Source organism: Arachis stenosperma, chromosome 4 (genome assembly GCF_014773155.1).
Source record: "Arachis stenosperma cultivar V10309 chromosome 4, arast.V10309.gnm1.PFL2, whole genome shotgun sequence".
In the NCBI taxonomy this organism is placed as follows: Eukaryota; Viridiplantae; Streptophyta; class Magnoliopsida; order Fabales; family Fabaceae; genus Arachis; species Arachis stenosperma.
Genome location: NC_080380.1, coordinates 90,675,295 through 90,689,997, shown reverse-complemented (window position 1 = coordinate 90,689,997; position 14,703 = coordinate 90,675,295). Strand labels below are relative to the sequence as shown.

Below are 14,703 nucleotides of genomic sequence, written 5' to 3'. Positions count from 1 at the left end.
TGCAATTGTGTAGATCTCACAAGCAATCACATGATGCACCTCCACTTCTCTTCCAAGCATAATGCAATGAATCATCACTGCTCTCTTGATGGTGACCTCAGAACGGTTGCTAGTGGGCAATATGGAACGCCCAATAAAGTCTAGCCAACCTCTTGCAATTGGTTTGAGGTCTCCCCTCTTGAGTTGGTTTGGGACACCCTTTGAATTGGTTATCCACTTAGTTCCAGGGAGGCATATGTCCTCTAGAACTTGATCCAACCCTTTATCTACTCTCACCATCCTCCTATTGAAGGAGTCATGATTATCTTGCAGTTGAGGCAACTTGAAGATTTCTCTTATTTTGTCCAGATGGAAGTACATAACTTTCCCTCTGACCATGGTTCTGTAGGTATGGTAAGTGGTTCCAGTCATTCTCTGCTTATCTGTTAGCCACAGATTTGAGTAGAATTCCTGAACCATGTTCCTTCCAACCTTTGTCTCAGGATTGGTTAGAACTTCCCATCCTCTGTTTCGAATTTGCTCTTGGATCCCCGGATATTCATCTTCCTTCAGATCAAATTTCACTTCCGGGATCACTGACCTCAGACCCATTATTTTGTGATAATGGTCTTCATGTTCTTTGGTTAAGAACTTCTCTTGATTCCAAAGATTCTTTGGATTATTCTCTTTCTTGCCTCTTAAATTGGTTTGTTTTCCCTTAGGAGCCATGATATTGATGAATCTTGGCTTAGTGATCACGGAAAAGTACACCAAACTTAGAGGTTTGCTTGTCCTCAAGCAAAAGAAAAGAAAGAAGAGAGAGAGAGAGAGGGAGGAAGAGGAAATTCGAATGGTGTGGGCAAAGGGGGTTCCAAACGTGAATTTATAAGGGTGGGGAGAAGAAATTTCGAAAAAAAATAAAAATTAGAAAGAAGATTTGAGAAGATATGGAAGGAAATTGAGAAAAGGGTGAGTTTTTGAAGAAGATTTGGGATTAATTTGAAATAGATTTGAAGAATGGTTTTGATTTGTGAAGATTTGAAAGTGAATGATGAAGGGTTGAAGTGCATTTATGTAGAAGAGTATGGTTAAAAAGAGGAAAGTTTGAAAAAATTTGAGTTGAAAACAAAAATGTGGTCCCCCCACCTTTCTGGCGTTAAACGCCCAGAATGGCACCCATTCTGGCGTTTAACGCCCATTTGCTACCCCTTTTGGGCGTTTAACGCCCAGCCAGGTGCCCTGGCTGGCGTTAAACGCCAGAAATCCTTTGTCACTGGGCGTTTTTTCAGAACGCCCAGGATGCTGCACACCTGGCGTTAAACGCCCAGAATGGTGCCCATTCTGGCGTTTAACGCCCAAAATGGCACCATTCCTGGCGTTAAACGCCCAGAATGGTACCCATTCTGGCGTTTAACGCCCAAAATGCCCCTTACTGGCATTTTTTCGCCAGTAAGCTCATTTTCTCTGCTTTTTGAGCTGAATCCTTCTGTAACTCTGTGAATTCCTTCATTTTTGATACTTGCCTCTGTAAGAACTAATCATATACCCTCCTAATGACTGGGTTGCCTCCCAGCAAGCGCTTCTTTACTGTCTTTAGCTGGACTTCTGCTAAGAATCACTCAAGTCTCAATCTTGAGCATTCCTGCTCAAAATTGCTTTCAAGATAATGCTTGATTCTCTGTCCATTAACAATGAACTTTCTGTCTGAATCAATATCCTGAAGCTCAACATATCCATATGGTGACACTCCTGTAATCACATACGGACCCCTCCACCGGGATTTGAGTTTTCCAGGAAACAATTTGAGCCTGGAGTTGAAGAGCAGAACTTTTTGTCCTGGCTCAAAGACTCTGGTTGACAATCTCTTGTCATGCCACTTCTTTGCCTTTTCCTTATAAATTTTAGCATTTTCAAAGGCATTGAGTCTGAACTCCTCTAGCTCATTTAGCTGAAGCAATCTTTTTTCACCAGCTAACTGAGCATCCATGTTTAGGAATCTGGTTGCCCAGTAGGCTTTATGTTCCAGTTCCACAGGCAAATGACAGGCCTTCCCATACACCAGTTGGTATGGAGAGGTGCCTATAGGAGTCTTGAACGCTGTTCTGTATGCCCACAGAGCATCATCCAAGCTCTTTGCCCAATTCTTTCTTCGGGCTATCACAGTCCGTTCTAGGATTCTTTTTAGTTCTCTGTTAGAGACTTCTGCTTGCCCATTTGTCTGTGGATGATACGGAGTTGCCACTTTATGACTAATTCCATGTCTAACCATAGCAGAGTGTAGCAGTTTATTGTAGAAATGAGTGCCCCCATCACTGATTAGTACTCTGGGAACACCAAACCTGCTGAAGATGTGTTTCTGAAGGAATTTCAGCACGGTCTTGGTATCATTAGTGGGTGTAGCAATTGCTTCTACCCACTTAGATACATAGTCTACTGCCACCAGAATGTAAGTGTTTGAGTATGATGGTGGGAATGGCCCCATGAAGTCAATTCCCCATACATCAAACAATTCTATCTCTAATATCCCTTGTTGAGGCATGGCATATCCGTGAGGCAGGTTACCAGCTCTTTGGCAACTGTCACAGTTACGCACAAACTCTCGGGAATCTTTATAGAGAGTAGGCCAGTAGAAGCCACACTGGAGGACTTTAGTGGCTGTTCGCTCACTTCCAAAATGTCCTCCATAATGTGATCCATGGCAATGCCATAAGATCTGTTGTGCTTCTTCTCTGGGTACACATCTGCGGATCACTCCGTCAGCACATCTCTTAAAGAGATATGGTTCATCCCAGAGGTAGTACTTTGCATCTGAAATTAATTTCTTTCTTTGCACATTGCTGTACTCCTTGGGTATGAACCTCACAGCTTTATAGTTTGCCATATCTGCAAACCATGGAGCTTCCTGAATGGCAAAGAGTTGTTCATCTGGGAAAGTCTCAGAGATCTCAGTAGAAGGGAGGGACGCCCCAGCTACTGGTTCTATTCGGGACAGATGATCAGCTACTTGGTTTTCTGTCCCTTTTCTGTCTCTTATTTCTATATCAAACTCTTGCAGAAGCAACACCCATCTTATAAGCCTGGGTTTTGAATCCTGCTTTGTGAGTAAGTATTTAAGAGCAGCATGGTCAGTGTACACAATCACCTTTGATCCCACTAGGTAGGATCTAAACTTGTCAATGGCATAAACCACTGCAAGTAATTCTTTTTCTGTGGTTGTGTAGTTCTTTTGTGCGTCATTTAGAACACGGCTGGCATAATAAATGACGTGCAAAAGCTTGTTATGCCTCTGTCCCAACACTGCACCAATGGCATGATCACTGGCATCACACATTAGTTCAAATGGCAATGTCCAATCTGGTGCAGAGATAACTGGTGCTGTGACCAGCTTAGCTTTCAGGGTCTCAAATGCCTGCAGATACTCATTATCAAAGATAAATGGAGTGTCAACAGCTAGCAGATTACTTAGAGGTTTGGCAATTTTTGAAAAATCCTTTATAAACCTTCTGTAGAATCCTGCATGCCCAAGAAAGCTTCTGATTGCCTTAACATTGGCAGGTGGTGGTAATTTTTCAATTACCTCTACCTTTGCCTTATCCACCTCTATTCCCCTGCTTGAAATTTTGTGCCCAAGGACAATTCCTTCAGTCACCATAAAGTGACATTTTTCCCAGTTTAAAACCAGGTTAGTCTCTTGGCATCTTTTCAGGACAAGTGCTAGGTGGTTAAGACAAGAGCTGAATGAGTCTCCATATACTGAGAAGTCGTCCATGAAGACTTCCAGAAATTTCTCTACCATATCTGAGAAGATGGAAAGCATGCACCTCTGAAAGGTTGCAGGTGCATTGCACAGACCAAAAGGCATCCTTCTGTAGGCAAACACGCCAGAAGGGCAAGTAAATGCTGTCTTCTCTTGGTCCTGAGGATCTACTGCAATTTGGTTGTAGCCTGAATAGCCATCCAAAAAGCAGTAGTAATCATGACCAGCTAGTCTCTCTAGCATTTGGTCTATGAATGGTAAAGGAAAATGATCCTTTCTGGTGGCTGTATTGAGCCTCCTGTAGTCAATACACATGCGCCACCCTGTGACTGTTCTTGTAGGAACCAGTTCATTCTTTTCATTATGAACCACTGTCATGCCTCCCTTTTTGGGGACAACTTGGACAGGGCTCACCCAGGGGCTATCAGAAATAGGATAAATAATCCCAGCCTCTAGTAATTTAGTGACCTCTTTCTGCACCACCTCCTTCATGGCTGGATTTAGCCTCCTCTGTGGTTGAACCACTGGTTTGGCATTATCCTCCAACAGGATCTTGTGCATGCATCTAGCTGGGCTAATGCCCTTAAGATCACTTATGGACTACCCAAGAGCTGTATTGTGTGTCCTTAGCACTTGAATCAGTGCTTCCTCTTCCTGTGGATTCAAAGCAGAGCTTATGATCACTGGAAAAGTGTCACCCTCTCCTAGAAATGCGTACTTCAGGGATGGTGGTAGAGGTTTGAGTTCAGGTTTGGGAGGTTTATCCTCCTCCTGAGGAATTTTCGAAAATTCCTTTGCTTCCTCTAGTTCTTCTTGATCAGGTTGAGCATCTTTGAAGATGTCCTCAAGCTCTGATTCTAGGCTTTCAGCCATATTGATCTCTTCTACCAGAGAGTCAATAATGTCAGCGCCCATGCAGTCATCTGGTGTGTCTGGATGCTGCATAGCTTTTACAGCATTCAACTTGAACTCATCCTCATTGACTCTCAGGGTTACTTCCCCTTTTTGTACATCAATGAGAGTTCGTCCAGTTGCTAGGAATGGTCTTCCTAGAATGAGAGTTGCACTTTTGTGCTCCTCCATTTCCAGCACCACAAAGTCAGTGGGAAAGGCAAATGGCCCAACCTTGACAATCATGTCCTCTATTATGCCTGATGGGTGTTTAATGGAGCCATCAGCAAGTTGGAGGCATATCCTGGTTGGTTTGACTTCTCCAGCCAACCCAAGCTTTCTGATAGTGGATGCAGGTATTAGATTGATGCTTGCTCCAAGATCACATAGGGCTGTCTTGGTGCAAGCGCCTTCTAATGTGCATGGTATTATAAAGCTTCCAGGATCTTGAAGCTTTTTTGGTAAGCTTTTTAGTATGACTGCACTGCATTCTTCAGTGAGAAACACTTTTTCAGTTTCTCTCCAATCCTTCTTATGACTTAAGACCTCTTTCATGAACTTAGCATAAGAAGGTATTTGCTCAAGTGCCTCTGCAAACGGAATCTTTATTTCAAGAGTCCTTAGATAGTCTGCAAAGCGGGCAAATTGCTTATCCTGTTCCGCTTTGTGGAGTTTCTGAGGATAAGGCATCTTGGCTTGATATTCCTCAACCTTAGATGCTGCAAGTTTATTCCTTACAGAAGTGGTTGAAGAAGCCTTGTTAGAGGGATAATTATCAGCACTCTCAGGTGCCTGATCCTCCTTGGGCGTTTGAATGCCAGGAATGGGTGAAGATTGGGCGTTAAATGCCAACTTCTCCCCCTTTTCTGGCGTTTGAACGCCAGAACTGGGCAAGGAATGGGCGTTTAACGCCAACTTTCCTTCCCTTTCTGGCGTTTGAACGCCAATAATATTCCTCTCTGGGCTCTTATTGTCCTCAGAGGGATTTTGAACAGTGGTTTGGTTATCCTCTGTCAATTGTTCTTTGTTTGGCTTCTTGCTCCTTTGAGCAGTGGTGTTCAGTGTTTTCCCACTCCTTAGTTGAACTGCTTGACATCCTTCTGTTATCTGTTTAGATATTTGCTGTTTTGCTTGATTTAACTGCAGTTCTATGTTTTTGTTAGCAACTTTAGTATCATGGAGCATTTCTTTAAATTCTGCTAACTGTTCTGTCATCAGGAGCAATTGTTGATTAAGCTCATTCATCTGTTCTTGAGGATTAGGATCAGTGACTAATGCCATGACCTCCTCTTTTGGAACGAACTCATTGCTAGAATATAAGTATTGGTTTCTAGCAACAGTGTCTATAAGCTCTTGAGCTTCTTCAATTGTCTTCCTCATGTGTATAGATCCACCAGCTGAGTGGTCTAAAGACATCTGAGCTTTTTCTGTGAGCCCATAGTAGAAGATGTCTAACTGTACCCACTCTGAAAACATTTCAGAGGGGCATTTTCTAAGCATACCTCTATACCTCTCCCAGGCATTATAAAGGGATTCATTATCCTCTTGTTTAAAGCCTTGGATGTCCAGCCTTAGCTGTGTCATCCTCTTTGGAGGGTAGAAATGATTCAGGAATTTGTCTAATAACTGTTTCCATGTCTTTATGCTTGTTGTAGGTTGGTTATTCAACCACCTTTTAGCTTGATCTTTTACAGCAAATGGAAACAGTAATAGTCTGTAGACATCCTGATCTACCTCTTTATCATGTACTGTGTCAGCAATTTGTAAGAACTGTGCCAGAAACTCAGTAGGTTCTTCCTGTGGAAGACCGGAATACTGGCAATTTTGCTGCACTATGATAATGAGTTGAGGGTTTAGCTCAAAGCTGCTTGCTTTGATGGGAGGTGTACAGATGCTACTCCCATATGCAGCTGTAATGGGGTTAGCATATGACCCCAGAGTCCTTTTGGACTGATTAATCCCACTTAAGTCCATAATGGACAAAAGGGAAATGATAATGATTGCAAAGAGATAAATTTTGTTGTTTTTTTTTTGAATTAAACGAAAAAATTAAAATAAAATAAAAGGAAATTAAGATAAAAATTCGAAAATCAAAAAGAAAATAAAATCAAAGCAAATTGAGAACTGAATCAATTAGTTAATTAAAAAGATTTTGAAATTAGCAATTAAAAAGATATGATTGAAAAAAAAAATTTTTATGAAAAAGATTTGATTTTTGAAAAGAGGAAAGAGAAAAACACAAAAAGACACCAAACTTAAAATTTTTAGAAAATCAAACACTAATTTTCGAAAATTTTAAAGGAAAAACACAAAGAGGACACCAAACTTAGAATTTTTATGAATCAAAAAGGGACTAAGAACATGCAAAAACGAAAATTATTGAAAGAAAAACAAAAGCATGCAATTGACACCAAACTTAGAATATGAAACTAGACTAAACTAAAAAGACTCTAAACCAACAAAAATAAAACAGTCCTAATCTAAGCAACAAGATAAGCCGTCAGTTGTCCAAACTCGAACAATCCCCGGCAACGGTGCCAAAAACTTGGTGCACGAAATTGCAATAACACGTTTGCAATCCCGCACAACTAACCAGCAAGTGCACTGGGTCGTCCAAGTAATACCTTGCGTGAGCAAGGGTCGATCCCACGGAGATTGTCGGCTTGAAGCAAGCTATGGTTACCTTGTAAATCTTAGTCAGGATATCAGGAATTATCAGGATTGATTGTAAAAAGCAAAAGAACATGAAAAAGGTACTTGTTTTGCAATGATGGAGAATGGGCTGAGGCTTTGGAGATGCTCCATCTTCCGAATCTCTGCTTTCCTACTGTCATCTTCATCAAACACGCAAGGCTCCTTCCATGGCAAGCTGTATGTAGGGTTTCACCGTTGTCAGTGGCTACCTCCCATCCTCTCAGTGAAAATACGTCCCTGATGCTCTGTCACAGCATAGGCTAATCATCTGTCAGTTCTCAATCAGGCCGGAATAGAATCCAGTGATTCTTTTGCGTCTGTCACTAACGCCCCGCCTTCAGGAGTTTGAAGCACATCACAGTCATTCAATCATTGAGTCCTACTCAGAATACCACAGACAAGGTTTAGACCTTCCGGACTCTCTTGAATGCTGCCATCAGTCTAGCTTATACCACGAAAATTCCGATTAAAGAATCCAAGAGATATCTACTTAATCTAAAGTAGAACAGAGGTGGTTGTCAGGCACATGTTCATAGTTGAGAATGATGATGAGTGTCACAGATCATCACATTCATCCGGGTTAAGAGCAAGTGATATCTTAGAATGGAAACAAGCATGATTGAATAAGAAACAGTAGTAATTGCATTAATCCATCAAGACACAGCAGAGCTCCTCACCCCCAACCATGGGGTTTAGAGACTCATGCCGTGGAAGGTACACAAGAAACGTGTAAAAAATGTCATGAGGTCATAAGGTACGGATACAATGTCCAAAGGTCCTATAAATAGTAAACTAGTATCCTAAGGTTTACAGAAATGAGTAAATGACAGAAAAATCCACTTCCGGGCCCACTTGGTGTGTGCTTGGGCTGAGCAATGAAGTAATTTCGTGTAGAGACCTTTTCTGGAGTTAAACGCCAGCTTTCATGCCAGTTTGGGCGTTTAACTCCAAGTTTTATGCCAGTTCCGGCGTTTAACGCTGGAATTTCTGATGCTGATTTGCTACGCCGGTTTGGGCCATCAAATCTTGGGCAACGTATGGACTATCATATATTGCTGGAAAGCCCAGGATGTCTAATTTCCAATGCCGTTGAGAGCGCGTCAATTGGGCTTCTGTAGCTCCAGAAAATCCATTTCGAGTGTAGGGAGGTCAGAATCCAACAGCATCTGCAGTCCTTTTCAGTCTCTGGATCAGATTTTTGCTCAGAACCTTCAATTTCAGCCAGAAAATACCTGAAATCACAGAAAAACACACAAACTCATAGTAAAGTCCAGAAAAGTGAATTTTAACTAAAAACTAATAAAAATATAATAAAAACTAACTAAAAGATACTAAAAACATACTAAAAACAATGCCAAAAGCGTATAAATTATCCGCTCATCAGTTTTCATGATTGCCTTGGGGCTGAAGTCAATTTCCACCCCTCTCACATAGCTTTTGTATGTAGGTTCCTCGGTTGGATCCTCCCTCACTGCATTTGCATAAAACTCCTTCACCAGGTTGATGTTGATTTTAGTGATTGGCTTAGTCAGGAGCTCCCACTTCCTCTTTTTGATCTTCTCCCAAACACTTGGGAACTCCTCCTTTCCAAGGTCAAAGGGAATCTCAGCTAGTATCTTTTTAGGTCTCATCCATTCGGCCTGAATCTCATGGAAAACTGATTTGTATTTCCATGCATCGAATTCCCTTTCCTCCTCCATTGGCTGCTTGCCTTTTCTTCTTTTGTGGCTAGATGAGGCTGCCATTGGTTCTTTAGTTTTGGCAAGTGACAAGCTAAGGTTGACAAGGTGAAGTAAGAAAATGTTGTTAGAAGTGTGGTGAGGTTGTTTTCGGCAAGAGGTAGTTATGCTATGATGAAAGAATATGTGCAAGAAGGAGATTTGGTGGTGTGGAACTTGTTCCCCAAGTGGTTCTTTATGGTGCATGCAAGTGAAAACTGGACGGCTAGGGTGATTTGTGAAGGATGGCTTGATGGTAAATATATGAATTAGGGAGAAAGACGAATTGCTTTTCACTTTCTTGGAAGTATTCTAGGTGCATTAAATTGTACATGTAGCTATCTTTCATGCAGAACTTCCTTTTCCCATGTGTTAGTTTCAAAGACTTGTGAACTCCCTTTTTGACCAAGCACCGTACCTCCCCCTTTGTCTTTTTCATCCATTCTTATCCTTCCTTTTGTACCTGCACAAACAAACAAATTTGCTATCATTTTTCGGTCCATGTGAATAATGAATAGTACTTGCACATGTTTTTCCTTCTTTTTGAATTGTAAATCAATGCTTGACTTCATGAGCTTATAGCCGTGACTCTTGTATGTATGCACACTTATTACTGGACACCAAACTTAGTGTTTGGTAATGTCTCCTGATGACATGAAATCCATGTTGGTTGCCCTTAATGAGTGTGCATAATTCTAATAAATCATAGTCACTTTGGCTCTTTGATCCTAAACAATTTTACTACCTAAAGTAATTGAAATCAAAGTATTAAAAAATGCAAATGGTATACTTGTCATGAATTTCTAAATCCAGAGGAACTTCTTGCTTTTCATTAACTGTGTTCAAAGAGGAACACCAAACTTAATGTTTGGTTGTGCACTTTGAATGAAAGATTGAATACAATTTGAATAAGATTTGGGGTGCCTTCAGGCACACCAAACTTAGAGACCAATTGTATTTTACATGCAATGTTTAGTGCATCTCATCAACAGTTGTCCTGAGGATTCAAGTTCATGCATAAGAAACCATGCTTTATTAGATGCAAAGCAAAACAATAAAGAGTAAGGATACTAAAATATGGGTTGCCTCCCATGAAGCGCTTCTTTAACGTCACTAGCTTGACGGTTGTCCCTTGTTAGGGTGGATTGTAGTGCTTGATGTCCTCTCCCCTCACTATGAAAACGTCCCCATTTGATTCCTTCATGATTTCCAAATGTTCCATAGAAAGAACTTTCCTGATTGTGAACACTTGAGGGAGCTGGGAAGGAATGGTTTTGAGGCCAGGTGGGATTGGCAGATAATGACTTGATATCACTTTATCTCCCGGAGAGAAACCTTCAGTGGGAATTTTCTTGTTTCTCCACCCTCTTGGCAATTTCTTTACAATTCTTCCCTCTCTCTTCAGGATTTCTTCATTGACCCTTATGCCAGGAGGATCTTTCTGATCTGTTTCTATTGATGCTTGTGGCTTTAACTCTTGCAATTCTTGTTTGCCTTCCAAGGACTGTTTCAGAGTTTCAGCTGCTGGATTGGCTTCCTCCAAACACAGATGGCTACTATCATCCTTAGGCTTTTCAGGTTCTGGTTCAGGCTCAGATGCAGGTTTGAAAACATGGAAAATGAGCTGTTCATCATGTATTCTCAAAATTAGCTCTCCTTGTTCTACATCTATGAGCGCTCTAGCAGTGGCTAGAAATGGCCTTCCCAGAATGATAGGGTGTAGGTAGCTTTCCTCCATGTCCAAAATGACAAAGTCTGTGGGAAAGAAATAATTTCCCACTTTCACCAGCACATTCTCAACTACCCCTTCGGCTTGCTTCTGAGTTTTGTCAGCCAGTTGTATGATTACATCAGTGGATCTCACCTCATTCAGTTGTAGCCTCTTCATAAGAGTCAGAGGCATCACATTTATGCTAGCTCCTAGATCACAGAATCCTCTGTCAATTTTTGTTTCCCCTATGATGCAGGGGATATGAAAACTTCCTGGGTCTGTTTTCTTAGAGACTATGTCCTTCTTGATGAGGGCACTGCATTCTTTGTTCATTATTACAGTTTGTCCTCCCTTCAAAACTCTTTTCTTGCTCAGCAATTCCTTCAAATACTTGATATGTGTAGGCATCTGCTGGAGAATCTCAAGAAAGGGAATATTGATATGGAGAGACTGAAATGTCTCTAAAAACCTTGAATATGTTTTCCCTTTTTCACCTCCTCCTAACCTCTGAGGAAATGGTACTTTTGGTTGGTATGTTTCCAGCATGCCTTTATTTTGCAGTTCCTTGGCTTGCTCAGTTTCACTTTCCTGCTTAGCTTCTTCCACACCTTCCTTCAAGATGGTGATGGCCTTGCATTCTTCCCATCTCACTCCCTTTTGTTCCCCTTTAGGATTCTTTTCTGTGTCACTAGGGAACACTGCAGTTGACATGGGGGCCTGTTGAGATAGCTCTCCTACTTGAGACTCCATCCTCTTGAGTTTTTCACCATGGTTCCTTAAGGTAGATCTCACATCATCCCTAAAGCTTTTCAACTCACTTATGTCCTGACCCATATTTGCAAGCATTCCTTCTATCCTGTTTAATTGATCTTGAAATTGTTGGTTCGGATTAGGTTGGGCAGGTTGATTATTTTGGCCATGATATGGTGGTTGGGAGTAAGTGTTTTGTGTGGCTTGGTATGATCTTTGGTTGGAGTTTTGGTATGTGGAATTATTATGTTGGTTTGGGTTGTAAGGTTTGTGGTTTTGTGGTTGGGTTTGCTGGTTTCCCCACCCAAAGTTTGGGTGGTTTTTCCAGCCTGGGTTGTAAGTGTTGGAATGTGGATCATATGGTTGCCTTTGTTGATTTCCCACATAGTTGGCCTCTTCCCAATCACCTCCTTCAGTGCTTACCTCCTCTTGATCTTGTGTGTGTATTGCAGCCACTTGATTTGTTTCTAATTTCCTGGTGAGTTCTGCTAGTTGCTTGGCAAACACCTTGTTTTGGGCTAGAATTTTATCAACGTGGTTCAGCGCCATGACTCCCTTAGTGTTGTGTCTCTCTGAAGCATAGTAGTACTCATTCTCAGCCACTGTCTCAATCACTTCAATGGCTTCTTCCACAGTCTTTTTCCTGTTCAATGAACCTCCTGATGAATGGTCTACAGCCTTCCTTGATTCATAAGAAAGTCCATCATAGAAAATATGCAATTGCACCCAGTCATGGAACATGTCTGGTGGGCATTTCCTTGTCAAATCCTTGAACCTCTCCCATGCCTCGTAGAGAGTTTCACCATCTTGTTGTCTAAAAGTCTGAACCTCAGATCGAAGCCTATTGACCTTTTGTGGGGGGTAGAAACGTGCCAGAAACTTGCTTTCCACCTCATCCCAGGTTGTTAGGCTCCCCTTTGGGAATGATTCCAGCCACTTAGCTGCCTTGTCCCTAAGTGAAAATGGGAACAAGAGCAGTTTATAGGCATCTTCCTGGACTCCATTGGACTTCACAGTGTCGCAAATTCTCAGGAATTTTGTGAGATGTTGGTTTGGATCTTCATTAGCACTCCCACCAAATGAACAATGATTCTCCACCAGTGATATTAGATGTGGTTTGAGTTTAAAATTGTTGGCCTGAATGGGTGGTTTCTGAATGCTACTACCATAATTCCCAGAGGTTGGGTTTATGTATGAACCAAGAACCCTCCTCTCGGGAACGGCATTGTTTCCATCAGCTCTCTCATGGTTGTGAACTTCTCTATCCATGTTGAGATCTAGAGCTTCCTCAAAATTGTCCTTAGATTCTCCTTCAGATTCTTCTCCTCCCAGTACTCTCTTCCCTCTTGCTTCCCTTCTAAGTTTATGAAGGGTCCTCTCTGGTTCGGTATATGGATGAGTTGATGTCTCTCCTCTCCTACCTGTCATACAAGAACACAGCACAGGCAACAACAAGTGAAATACTCTTGGTTAATGGAAGAGTATGGTTAGAGCGGTTGAGGAATTAATTCAAATAGTTAGTGAGTCAGTGAGTTAGTTGCTTGAATTTAAAGGCATAATGAAAGAAAGCAAGTAACAGAGTGCAGAAATGAAAATTCAACAAGTAACTTGAACTGAATTAACAAAACAAGAAAAATGCTCAATCTAGTTAACTTCCAATTTGAGAATTGTCAATCGAAAACCAATCCCCGGCAACGGCGCCATAAACTTGGTAGCCATAAACTTGATAGCTACGATTTTAGGAAATTGCACGATCGGCAAAAATTCCTTCCAGCAAGTGCACCGGTTATCGTCAAGTAAAAACTCACAATAGAGTGAGGTCGAATCCCACAAGGATTGGTTGAATGAGCAATTCGGATCAGAAGTGTGTTCTAGTTGAGCGGAATCAAGATTTAGATGAGAATTGCGGAATGTAAAATTGGCGGGAAACGTAAATGGCCAGAAATTGAAATTGCAGAATCTTAAATTGCTTGAATTAAAGAGCGAGAAGCTAAATTGCTGAAATTAAAAAGGGATCGGGGTGATTGCATGAATTTAATTGCAGAATGTAAAGAGAAAGTGGTAGATCAGAAATGGGGAATTCATTGGGTTTCAGGAGATATTGAGATCTCCGAATCAAAACATTTTTTATCCCTTCCTCAACCAATGCATTCATTGAATTTTGCTTGGCAATCTTATATGATTGGATCCCAATCCCTTGGCTCACCAATTCTCTCTAAAAACAAACAAATTCCCAATCCCTTGGTTTAAATGTTCATAAGAAGAGATGATGCTCGATCACTGATTATACCACACAGTTTCATGAACCACAATTTGGTAGGATTACATGTCACAATATCCATCCAAACCCCAATCCAATTCACTGTGAGAAAGCTTCTCTAGCATGAATCCTCCATTCCTTTCCCAAGGTTCCGAAGGATTCCAATTATGGATAGTTTCTTTCCCAAGACAACTAACCAATGGAATTAGATCGAGAAGCTTTCTAACAAAATTCAAGAGAAAAGATTGAAGAAGAAGATAAAAACTATTATTGATTCATTGAATTACAATAGAGCTCCCTAACCCAATGAAAGGGGGTTTAGTGAGTCATAGCTCTGAATTCAATTACCAAAGTATCAAAACTCGAAAAAATGATCCCCAAAGTTCCTCCCTCTCCTAACTTAAATTCTATCCTATTTATACACTTTCTAAATTGAGCTTCTGTTGTGTTTCTTGGGCTTTGAGGCCTTTCCCTGATTTCCTTTTGCTTTGGGTTTATGATCCATAATCCTGATGAGGCTGCTGATCCAATTCTGTAACATTCATTGAGCCAACTTAGTGATAATCAAGTAATGACACATGACTCAACAAATTGAAATTCCAGACTCATCAATTCTTCAGGCCCAATCCTATAAACCATGATATTCAATTGGGTTTCATACTAGAGTACGTTTAAGTTAATGAATGTGCTCAAATGCTAACTTAAACTGCAATATCTTTGGCCCAGAAACCTTTTCAAATAGTGGCGTTTAAGTTGCAGTTTAAGCTTAAACTGCAACTTAAATGCCAGACACTTCCAGGAGGTAAAGTAGTCGAACACGTTTAAGCTTCAGTTTAAGGTTAAACTGAAGCTTAAACGTGGAAATGGAAGAAGGCAACCCTGGAGTGTGGAATTGTCGAACACGTTTAAGCTTCAGTTTAAGGTTAAACTGAAGCTTAAACGT

At 41.1% G+C, this 14,703-nt stretch overlaps 1 non-coding gene across 1 annotated transcript; it reads left to right on the top strand.

Moving 5' to 3' along the window:
* The first annotated feature begins 12,239 nt into the window (after positions 1–12,239).
* On the top strand, positions 12,240–12,343 carry LOC130978763 (small nucleolar RNA R71). The gene has a single exon (XR_009086379.1). It is a non-coding gene; the product is annotated as a small nucleolar RNA R71 (small nucleolar RNA).
* Positions 12,344–14,703: the final 2,360 nt, after the last annotated feature.